The sequence below is a fragment of the Rhinatrema bivittatum genome, chromosome 9 (assembly GCF_901001135.1).
Source record: "Rhinatrema bivittatum chromosome 9, aRhiBiv1.1, whole genome shotgun sequence".
In the NCBI taxonomy this organism is placed as follows: Eukaryota; Metazoa; Chordata; class Amphibia; order Gymnophiona; family Rhinatrematidae; genus Rhinatrema; species Rhinatrema bivittatum.
The window spans coordinates 231,678,033-231,689,149 of record NC_042623.1 but is presented as its reverse complement, the minus strand read 5'-3'; the positions used below and the strand labels follow the sequence as shown (position 1 = coordinate 231,689,149).

At 43.0% G+C, this 11,117-nt stretch overlaps 1 protein-coding gene across 4 annotated transcripts in view; it reads left to right on the top strand.

Annotated features, from left to right (window-relative positions):
- XXYLT1 (xyloside xylosyltransferase 1) overlaps positions 1-11,117 on the top strand; it is a 529,386-nt gene that overhangs the window by 386,498 nt on the left and 131,771 nt on the right. The gene's annotated exons all lie outside the window — the stretch shown is intronic.

Sequence of the window (11,117 nt, the reverse complement as noted above, 5' to 3'; positions counted from 1 at the left end):
GGGGGAGCATGCAACTGCGCCAGAGAACTCAGAGACAACGAACACTGCTTTATTACTCACGTGGGAGGAGGCCCACCGATGGTTTATGGAGTTACGGGGTGACTTAAAACAATACAAAGCGGACATCATGGCGTCAGTGGCGGAACTAAGAGAAGACATGGCAGCCATGGGCAACCGCGTGGACGATGCAGAAAACCGAATTGACGGACACGGAGACGCGATTAATACACTGGTGACTCGACAAGATGCAGCAACCAACGACTTAAAAGCTCTTCAAGAAAAAATTGAGAATTTGGAAAACAGAAGTAGAAGGAATAATTTACGGATTAGAGGAGTCCCTGAAACTCCAGACTTTGCTGATGCTAAACAGGTAGCAGCTCAAATTTGTACTTTTCTTTTGCAAAATGGAAGGGAAGACCCCGCTGAAGGTGCGGAGGCCACTCCTGAAGTGAGTCTTGAGCGTGCCCACCGAGCCCTGGGGCCCTGCAGGGATCAATTGCCTAGGGACATAGTTTTGTGCCTCACTAGCTTTCCTGTGAAGGAACGCATTTTTGCTATTTCCTGCCAGATGAAAACATTACCTGGCAGAACCTTTTTATCTCCATTTTTCAGGACATAGCGCCCACCACGCTGAAAAAAATATGAGTTAAGGGAGGTGACTACTGCTTTGAGAGAAAGAGACATCCGGTATAAATGGACATATCCCTTTGGCCTATTGTTTCAATACCAGGGGGTCTCGCACCGGATTACCTCCATTGCAGAGGCGGAAGAAGCCTTTATCAAAGCCCAAATCCCGGTTTCCTTTTCCAGCACCAAAACGGCCGCTTCTGTAGCACCCAGAGGCCAGGCACCGAGATGGCAGAGAGCCGGAAAAGGAGGCAAAAGACTTCGGCGACAACATGAAGAGAGCAGGCCACAAGACCGTGATCAAGGCTGAAGGACAGGCTGTCACTCCATCTTCCTTGTTACTCTGGGAGCAGTTTTCTCTTTCAAGAAAGGAAAAAACGTTTAAGCTCCAGGGGATGTTGATCAGCACGACAGGTTAAACTCTGTGAAGGGTTGTTCAAATTAATTTGTTTATTCATGTTCAATGGTTATTATACAACCTCAATATTAATGTGTTTATTACAAAAGGGGATATTATTTATTTTAAATGTTACTGGATTGCCTAATGGGTCCGTGGGGGGAGGGGAGTTGAGTTACGATGCGTTTGCCTCTGATTGGAAAGCCACGGGCTCTCCGGAGAAAGTTATCCCACAGCGAGACTTGGAATAAGGTAGGATTTCAGGGGTATAAGACCGACCAAATAGGTATCTTCATTATCGAGGCAATTGGGAAATTAAGCACACTCTTAAACCAAAGGGGATATGTACTGCAGGGGTTTCTGGATTCCCTGACAAACCACGCACTGGGAGGGGGTTGGTCGGATGGACCAAACAGCTGAATATATATGGCGACCAAATTGCTTTCCCTAAATGTTAAGGGACTAAACACCCCTCGGAAGCATCTCTTATTTAAGAGGGAACTCCAGCATCAGGCTGCAGGGATAGTCTTTGTCCAAGAAACACATGTTCGCAAGCAACCTGAGCGCTTATTACATTTTTCTCAGTACCCTGGCACTCACTGGGCAGCCAGTACAAAAGTAAATAAGTATGCCGGGGTTGGCATAATGCTCTCTTCCTCATTCATCCACGAGCTGATTTCTGTAGTAAGCGACCCCAATGGTAGATACATACTAATCAAAATTAAACAAGACAAAAGAATTAGTACTTTACTAAATGTATACTTCCCAAATAGCAATCAGATGCCATTCATAAAACAACTGCATATCCTTTTGCAGAACCATGCGGAGGGGGAGTTGATAGTGGGTGGTGATTTTAATTTTGTCATGGATCCTTACAAGGACTCCAGTTCGGATAAGAAGTCACACTCAGCTGCCCGAAATGCTTGGCGTAGAATCATGGACAAATGGTGCCTGATAGACATCTGGAGAGCGAGACATGAACACTCTCGATCTTATACATTTTACTCGTTCCCACACACTACATACACGCGTATTGATTATGTTTTCATTTCATCTACCATGCAACCCAGGGTTCAGAAGGCCAATATAGATAATATTACCTGGTCTGACCATGCCCCAGTGTGGGTGCTCTGCGGCCTGGGAGATTCTGGTATAGGATACCGTACGTGGCAGCTTAATGATAGCCTTCTTAAAGACCCCTCTTTTGTCACAATCATCGACAAACAACTCAGGGATTTCTTTAGCGAAAACCAGACAGAGGGTATGTCACCATTAACAGTTTGGGAATGCTCCAAAGCTGTTATACGGGGCACTTGTATCTCCAGGGCGGCACACTGCAACAAGGAAAGGGCCGCTCATAGAACGAAATTACTCCTGGACCTTGCTAATTTAACACAGCGACACAGTAGTTCCAAATCAGTGAAGCTGTACCAGAAAACTTTAGCAGTGCGTGATCAATTATGGTCCTTGGAGGACGCTGCTATTAGCCATTATCTTACCATCTTGAAACAGCAGCATTTCGAAGGTGGTAATAAGGCGGGCAAATATCTAGCTAGACAATTAAGAGTCGCTCAAGCACAAACTGTAGTAGCCAAGATTAGTGATATTAATGGTCAGTTGGTCACTTCATCAGAAGAGATTCGTCAGTCTTTTACAGATTTTTACTCACAATTGTATGCCCAGGACACTGCCATACCAATTGAAACCATACGGGACTACCTAGAGGGCATTAATCTGCCTCAGATATCCCCTTTACAACAAGGGTTCTTAGATAAGCCCATAACTCAGCAAGAAGTTCTGGCGGCGATTAAAAAATTAAAACCGGGAAAGGCGCCAGAGATGGATGGCTATACGGGGATTTATTATCGAAAGTTTGCCCAAACACTGGCTGGACCCCTAACCCAAGCTTTTAATTCTCTACTGGCGGGCTCTAGCTTCACCCCTGATGCTAACACAGCGGGGATATCAGTGCTAACCAAGCCAGGTCGTGACCCGACTAAATGTAGCTCTTATAGGCCAATATCGCTAATTAACTTGGACCTGAAGCTACTGGCTAGGGTTTTAGCTGCCCGCTTGAATGGGGTCCTCCCAGAGATAATACATAATGACCAAGTGGGATTCGTCCCGGGGCGATTAGCCACAGACAATGTCCGACGAATTGTAGATATCATTGACCTTGTACACCATGAAGGCATGCCGGCAGTACTTCTCGCCTTGGATGCTGAAAAGGCATTAGATCTAGTTCATTGGGAGTTTCTCTTTCAGGTGCTACATAAAATGGGGTTTGGAGATTCTTTTATTTCCTGGCTTCGCAAAATGTATGACTACCCAGCCGCTAGGGTCAAAGTTAATGGTAGCTATGGCCCACCGTTTGTGATACAAAGGGGAACTAGACAGGGCTGCCCATTGTCCCCTCTCCTGTTTGCTATATTCTTGGAACCTTTCGCACATAGAATTAGGCACACAGAAACCATCCGAGGGGTGACCAAAGGACGCGATCAGTTTAAAATCTCCCTTTTTGCTGACTATGTTCTGTTTACTCTCACAGATCCTGGTCGATCTCTTCAGGGAGTTATGGACGAGCTAGGTAGATTCACGGCGCTCTCAGGCATGAAAATAAATTTTGATAAATCAGAAATACTTAATCTTACCTTGCCACCTCATGAAGTCACAGATATGCAAAAAGTATTTCCTTTTAAGTAGGCCTCCTCCTCCCTTAAATATTTAGGGATAAAGCTGGGACCACATACTGACTTATTGTATGACTTAAACTACAGGCCTCTTATTGATAGCATACAGGAGAATCTGAATAAATGGCTAGAACATACCCATTCATGGTTGGGACAATTGGCTATCATTAAAATGAACATTCTTCCACGTTTCTTATACTTCTTTACCATAATACCTATATTCCTTCCCTCTAAATTACTTAAAAAATGGCAACAGATGTTGGGTCATTTCATTTGGAGGCGCCGTCCCCCTAGGATTGCTAGAGCTACTCTATTCCTGCCTAAGATTCGGGGGGATTACAAGTACCAAATCTTACATGGTATTATGGCGCTGCACAGTTGAGAGCCTTGATAGCGTTACATAGCACCCGGGACATCCCACAATGGGTTAAGTTGGAACAAGCTCATCTAGGCCTATTTCCCATAGCTGCAATCCCTTGGCAACCCCAGTCATCTCGGGGGGGAGACCCCATATGAAACTTTCGCTTTGAGGACCACCCTGAGAGTGGGGCGTATTTGGCAGCCCCTGTTGGTGGGTAAGGAGCAATACTTTATGATGACACACATATTTTCCAACCTAATAGTGCCACTACGGGATTGCTCTAGGGCTCATCAACAGTGGATAAAGGCTGGCATCTGTAAATTGGGGCATGTTTATCAACAGGATGCTATTGTAACTAAAGAACAATTATGCAAGGTTTATGCTATGGATAACATTGATTTCCTTCTGTATGCCAAGGTGTATCACTTTCTGAATAAGGGGGTGAGGGAGGGCACAATCAGAACCAGGGGTACTATCTTTGAAACACTCTGCAAAAATGCCTCTTCCATACGAGGAGTGATATCAAAAATTTACGCTCTCATAAATGGTTGAAGACTGGGCCTGGTGAGACATAGGACAATGTGGGAAATGGACTTCAGCACATCCCTGGAAGACAAAGACTGGGAACAGATTTATACAGCCGCCCATAAATGCTCGATTTCAACAGGCCTTCAGGAAAACTGCTACAAAATGATTTATCGGTGGCATTATACACCCGTCGCTCTTCATAAATTTGCTCCCGACAACTTGACACTTGTTGGAGAGGATGTACGAATGAGGGCACTTATTTTCATATATGGTGGCAATGTCCTAAGATCATTAAGTGCTGGCAGGAGGTGTTTGCGTGGGTAGCCCAGGTTCTCCACACAGACCTCAATGTTGAACCATGGCATGCATTACTGGGATTACCGTTACCAGAACTTAACCACTCCACTCAGAAACTGGTCTTACAAGTCTTTATTGCAACACAAGCAGAGATTGCGCTTCACTGGAAGAAAGACCTCTGGCAAACATTTTACATCGCTTGAACTCTTATTATCAGCTGAATAAACTTACGGCAATACATCAAGATTGTGTTCCTCTCTTTCAGAAGACATGGGAGCCTTATTGTCGCTAGCTCGCAAGTCAAGGAGACTCTGAGATATAACCTTTGCCTGGCTGGAGTAATCAGGAGATCAATCCCTCTTTAGGACCAGAGACTTTATGCTTGGTATTGATCGAGTGACCGGTTTACTATAACTCTTCAATCTGCCATGCGATGGACCGATCCTCAATTTCCCCTCAGCTATATTGCCCTGTGTTCTTTTTTCTTTCTTTTTTTTATTCCCTTTATTCTTTCTTTCCTAATTTGGCTTTTTTGTCTCATATTCAGTAGCACGCATTATACATCACGATGCACAATGGTCAGGGGGGGAAGGGAAATGGGAGGGAAGGGTGCCTTACCGATGGAGAATAATATGGAACCAGTTGTATTTTCATCTGCATTGACATTACTTACAGACTGTTTTCTACTTCTCAAGTTACTTAAGTACTTCGATATGTCTAATGTACTAAGTCTTCTATTGTCTTTTTTATGGTTGCCAATAAAAACAGTTTAAACACACAAAAAAAAGAAAAAATTATCCTAACAGAGGTTCTGCCTTTCCTCTGTAAAATGTGTCTTTCTTTGGGGTGGATTGTAATTATTCTGTGATTAGACGTCCATACTTGTTTTAAAGTTATTTTATTCGCTCTCTTGTTGTCCATGATGTTGCTGATTTTCCGTTGTCTGATGAAGGCAATGATGCCTCAGTCCTTTCCTGTTATGGTATGAAACAGAACAGCCTTGTGCTCCCAACAAGTGTTGGAAGGATGCTTCCTTGGCACATTGATTAAACACCTGGACGTTTGGGAACTGGAACTCCTGAATTTCAGTCTTTTGAATGCTGCATGCCTGCTCTTCACTGGTGTTTACATGAATTTTGGAGCCGTATCTCATCTCACTATAGCTCACCACCACAAACAATACACTTCTCCTATTTATGGAGATTTGCTTTCTTCCATGTTGTTTCTTCCACTTTTTGTGATGAAAGCTCAAGATATTTTTTTCCTATAAAGTCTAGTCTGTCAACCCTTGCCAGAATGTGGATGCATTATGTACCTCTACCTTGAACTCTTTTTTCCTGCGTTTCTCTGTTTAAATCTCCTTGTATATTATTTTAGCCTTTACTAATCTTGTCTATTTTCCCCTCTTCTCCCAGTTCATCAGTCCTTGTTATTTGTAACTGCTCTCTTCTGCACAATAGTTCCAGTTCTTGTTGTATATATTGCACTCCGTTTAAATGTAAACCATGATGTGATTGTCTCATGAATGCCGGTATATAAAAACCCCAAATAAATAAATAAATAAATAAATGTTTGCTTTATAGTATTCCAGCCTACTATTTCGAGATCTTTTGAAATATTTAGTAATCCTATAATTGTCAGTATTATCAGCAAAATCATTAGCTATTGTAAGATTCTCTTTAGTGTAATCCTTTCAAAGACAACTGGAATTTTAATGATTTAAACTTACCTGGATAGGAATTTATTCTCTTTCTCTGCAGTTTTAACCTCTTTTTTTTTTTTTTTTTTTTTAAATAAAATCAAATAACTATTAGTGTTACAGGCAGATAACTTTCAGATAACTTTCAAATACTGGGCTGAGGGATTGAAGGAACAAGGGAACCATGGATCTTTTCAAATGTAGGATTATTTTTTTTAAACACTTTGGGGTAGATCTTAAAAGCCCTGCGCACCGGCGCACCTATTTTGCATAGGCCACCAGCAAGCGCAAAGCCCCGGGACGCGCGTAAGTCCCGGGGCTTCGTAAAAGGGGCGGGAGGGGGCGTGTCCGGGGAGCGTGTCGCCCGTCCGGGAGTGTTCCGGGGGCGTGTCCGGGGGCGTGTTCGGGGGGTCCGAGGCGGGTCCGGGGGCGTGGCGACAGTTTTGGGGGCAGGCCGGGAAGGTGGTCCCAAGTCCCCCGGCACTGCGGCCTGTGCCTGGGGATGCCGAGGTGGTGCGCACAAGTTACGCCTGCCTCAAGCAGGCATAACTTGTACTACAAAGGTAGGGGGGGATTTAGGTAGGGCTGGGGGGTGGGTTAGATAGGGGAAGGTGGGGGGACGCGAAAGGAAAGTTCCCTCTGAGGCCGATCCGATTTCAGAGCGGCCTCGGAGGGAACGGAGGCAGGCTGCCGATTTTGCGCAGCCTTCCGCGCGCCGACCCTGGATTTTATAAGATACGCGCAGCTACGCGCGTATCTTATAAAATCCAGCATACTTTTGTTTGCGCCGGTTGCGCGAACAAAAGTACGCGCGCACGTACTTTTTAAAGATCTACCTCTTTATTTAACAGATGATGCACACACTAAGTGTAGATTTTAAAAGGAGTGCACGCGCTATGCGGCGCGCACACATGTATGCCTAATTTTATAACTTGCGTGCGCAACTTATTTAATCAGGGGTCGGCGCGCACAACAGGGTGCACAATTGTGCACCTTGCGCGCACCGAGCCGCGCTGCCCTCCCCCGTGCCCTTCCCCCTAACCTGACCTTCCCACCCCTTCCCCTAACTCCCCCCCCAGCCCTACTCTAACGCCCCAAAATTTTTATCTTACCATTTGTGCCTGCCAGCAGCCTGCCAGCATGCAAGCCTTCAACACAGTGACAATGGCCGCGGTGTCAGAGGCCTCTGGCCCCGCCCCACGACCGCCCCTTTAGTAAAGCCCCAGGACTTACATGCGTCCCTGGGCTTTACGCACATCGCCGGGCCTTTTTAAAATAGGTCCGGCGCCTGTAACATTTTGAAAATCCGGCCCTAAGTCAAATACAACATTGCCCGAGATACACCAGAATTCCCAAATGCAAGAATAATAAATGCAGGCTTTTAAAAATAATTTTATTTTTACATGGTATCAACAGAAATTCAAAACAATGAGGTGAATATTCAACACCTTTTGTCTAGCTCAGTGTAGATTTTGCTGGCTGACCTCTTCCTTGATATCTGGCTAAGTAGTTAGGCTTGTCTTCCACAGATTCCTTCACTCCACCTCTAAGGGAGGTAAGCCATTGAAATAGAATGGAAAGACTCAGCAGACATATAAATAATTTTGGGTGGTATCTCCAACCATATCAGAAGCAGATATTAAAGATAAATTAGGAAAATTAATAAGGCACAGAATCCAACGGTGAGCCACATTAGAGAAGTCTCCATTTTTAGATATATCAACAAATTATTCTTAACCAGGACCTCCTCAAAATCCTCAGCCTTGGCCATTTTCTGGTAAAGAACTTCAGTATGGTTTTGATAGTCCAAAATCTGTCTCATAAAATTTAATCAGGGTTTTAATTTTCTGAAACTGTTCCAGCCATTTAAAAATATGGCCAGAAAGTTTTTTTCAGGTCAATTATCGCAGTCTAGCTATCTTCTAAGTTGCTAACTATAGGTTTAGAGAGCCCAGATTTAAAAGACTCTTCAAAGGTGAATCTCTTATCCATACCAAGGTTTACTTGAACTGCTGGAACATATTCTCTCCCCAGTCATTGTCACCTTCAGTGAATTCCCTAAAACTAATAGCATAGTCAATGCCAGAGTGGCCTCCATAGCTATGGGGCTATGCAGATTCTATGTTGCTGCATCACCGATGATCCCCATGAAGCTGCAATAACTGTTGGAGCTGTTTCATGTACCTGGGCTCTTGGGAAAGTCGCCATTGCTCATGTCATTATTTGCAGCCAAGCTCTGTAGCCTCCATGGAGGCAGTCAATTTGGACACTGGAGAAGTAGACAGCTGCTCCAGACGCAGAGTTGTTCATAGTCCAAACAAGCCAATGGCACTCCTGCCTTTGTTGAGGAACTCCAGGATGCGGTTACAGGAGCCAAGCTCAGATCTCCAGTTGCAGGAGAAACAAAATGATCCATAGGGCCACTCACAAATGAAATTGCAGAGTAGGACTTCAAGAATTTTCTTTCCTTGTACCCATAGGAAAACAAAAAAAATAAACAAGGAAATTCAGCAGCATTATGGAGGACATGCAGCTATGACCTGCATCTTGGATCCTGCCATCTAAATGTTAATGTCATTTTTAGACTTGCTAGTGATTATAACCTGTATATATGCATGCTGGCTGAAACTATAAATAATCACTGACAGTGGGAGCTTTGTTCTTTGGTCTTCTTGTTTTCATCCTGCAGTCCCCTGTCAGTTTTGGGCATTATTCTCTTCTGACCTAGTCATTCAGGGATGCAATCTTCTATTTACAACACTAACTTATCATCACTTAAAAGGATATTGCTGTTTTTAAAGCGCACATCTGAAGAAGGGACCAAAAAATTCATGTTAAAAAAAACCAAATAGAATGTTAGGAATTGTTTGGAAAGGAAAGAGTATAAATCAGAGAATACCATAATGACTTCGTATTGATCCATTGCTTCAACTACACACAGAGTATTTTGTGCATTTCTGATCCTCCCATCTCAAAAAAGACATAGCAAAATTAGAAAAGGTAAAGAGAAGGGCAAAAAAAAATGATAGAGAATAAAATAGCTTCTCTGTGATAAAAGGCTAAATAAGTTAGGGCTCTTCAGCCTGTAGAAAAATGAGAGGGGATATGATAGCAATCTATAAAATCATGAGTAGGATATAACAGATGAATACCAGATGATTATTTACCCTTAGTACTAAGACTAGGGGACATGCCATGAAACTAATAGATGGCAGATTTAAAGCAAACTGGAGAAAGTGTTTTTTTTCACTCAGTGCACAATCAAGTGGAATTTGTTGCCAGAAGATGTGGTCAAAACATCTAGCATAGCTGGGTTTAAAAGGGATTTGGACAAGATCCTGGAGGAAAAGTCCATAAACAGTTATTAGCCAGGAAGAATTGGGAAAGTCACCACTTATCCTTGGGAGTGAACAGTAAGGAATGGATATGCTCAATGCGATCTGACAGGTACTCGAGACCCAGATTGGTCACTGTCAGAGATAGGATGCTGAGATTGATCTGACTCTGTTCTTATTTTTGGATAATTATGTGGATCCAATAATATCACAACCCACAAAAAATCATAACACAACAGTTGTCAACAGATCACTCAGTCTGCCCAGTTATCCTCACCTACTTTTGTCTCTCAAGACTTTACTCTGATCATTTACCTTGATACTTCCTTTTTATCTGTCTCATACATGCTTGAATTCTGTCACCATTTTGATGATTATCACCTTCATTGGTAGATGATTCCCAATTGAATACTCTCTTGTTAATGAAGTATTTCTTCGCATTTCAAAGAGTCCAAGGACAGACCAATGGATTGCTTTTGGTAAGGGGTGATTCATTTTGCTTGGTTGATTTTGCATTTCCTTTTGTTTTGTGTGACAGCCACAACTGTTTATATTTTTAGGAAATGTGTATTTCACCTCCTTGCATTTAATGCCTTGTACTTGTTACTTGTCCCAGATTCAGGTATTACTGTTAAATTTTCTGCCTTTCAGCTGGAGGAGCATTAGTAGTGGGAGAAGTGAATAGATGTAATTTATTGTGTTTGGCACCTATATAGCAAAGTATGAACACTGTAAAAGATACTGTTTTACAGTTGCAGGTAAAATGTCTTCTAAGTCATATACTTTGTACTTAATAGTGAAGAAGCCACCAATGTAGCACAGTGAATAAAGCACAGATTTCATTCATGTCAGCTTGTCATTTAAGAACATAAGATCATAAGAAATTGCGATATTGGGTCAGACCAAGAGTCAATCAAGCCCAGCTTCCTGTTTTCCAACAGTGGCCAAACCAGGCAACAAGAACCTGGCAAGTACTCAAACACTTAAAAGATCCCACGCTACTGATGTCAGTAGTAGCAGAGGTCATTCCCTAAGTCAACTTGATCAATAGCAGTTAATGGACTTCTCTTCCAAGAACTTATCCAAACCATTTAATTAAACCCAGCTACATTACCTGCACTAACCACATCCTCTGGCAACAAATTCCAGAGCTTAATTGTGCTTGAGTGAAAAATAATTTTCT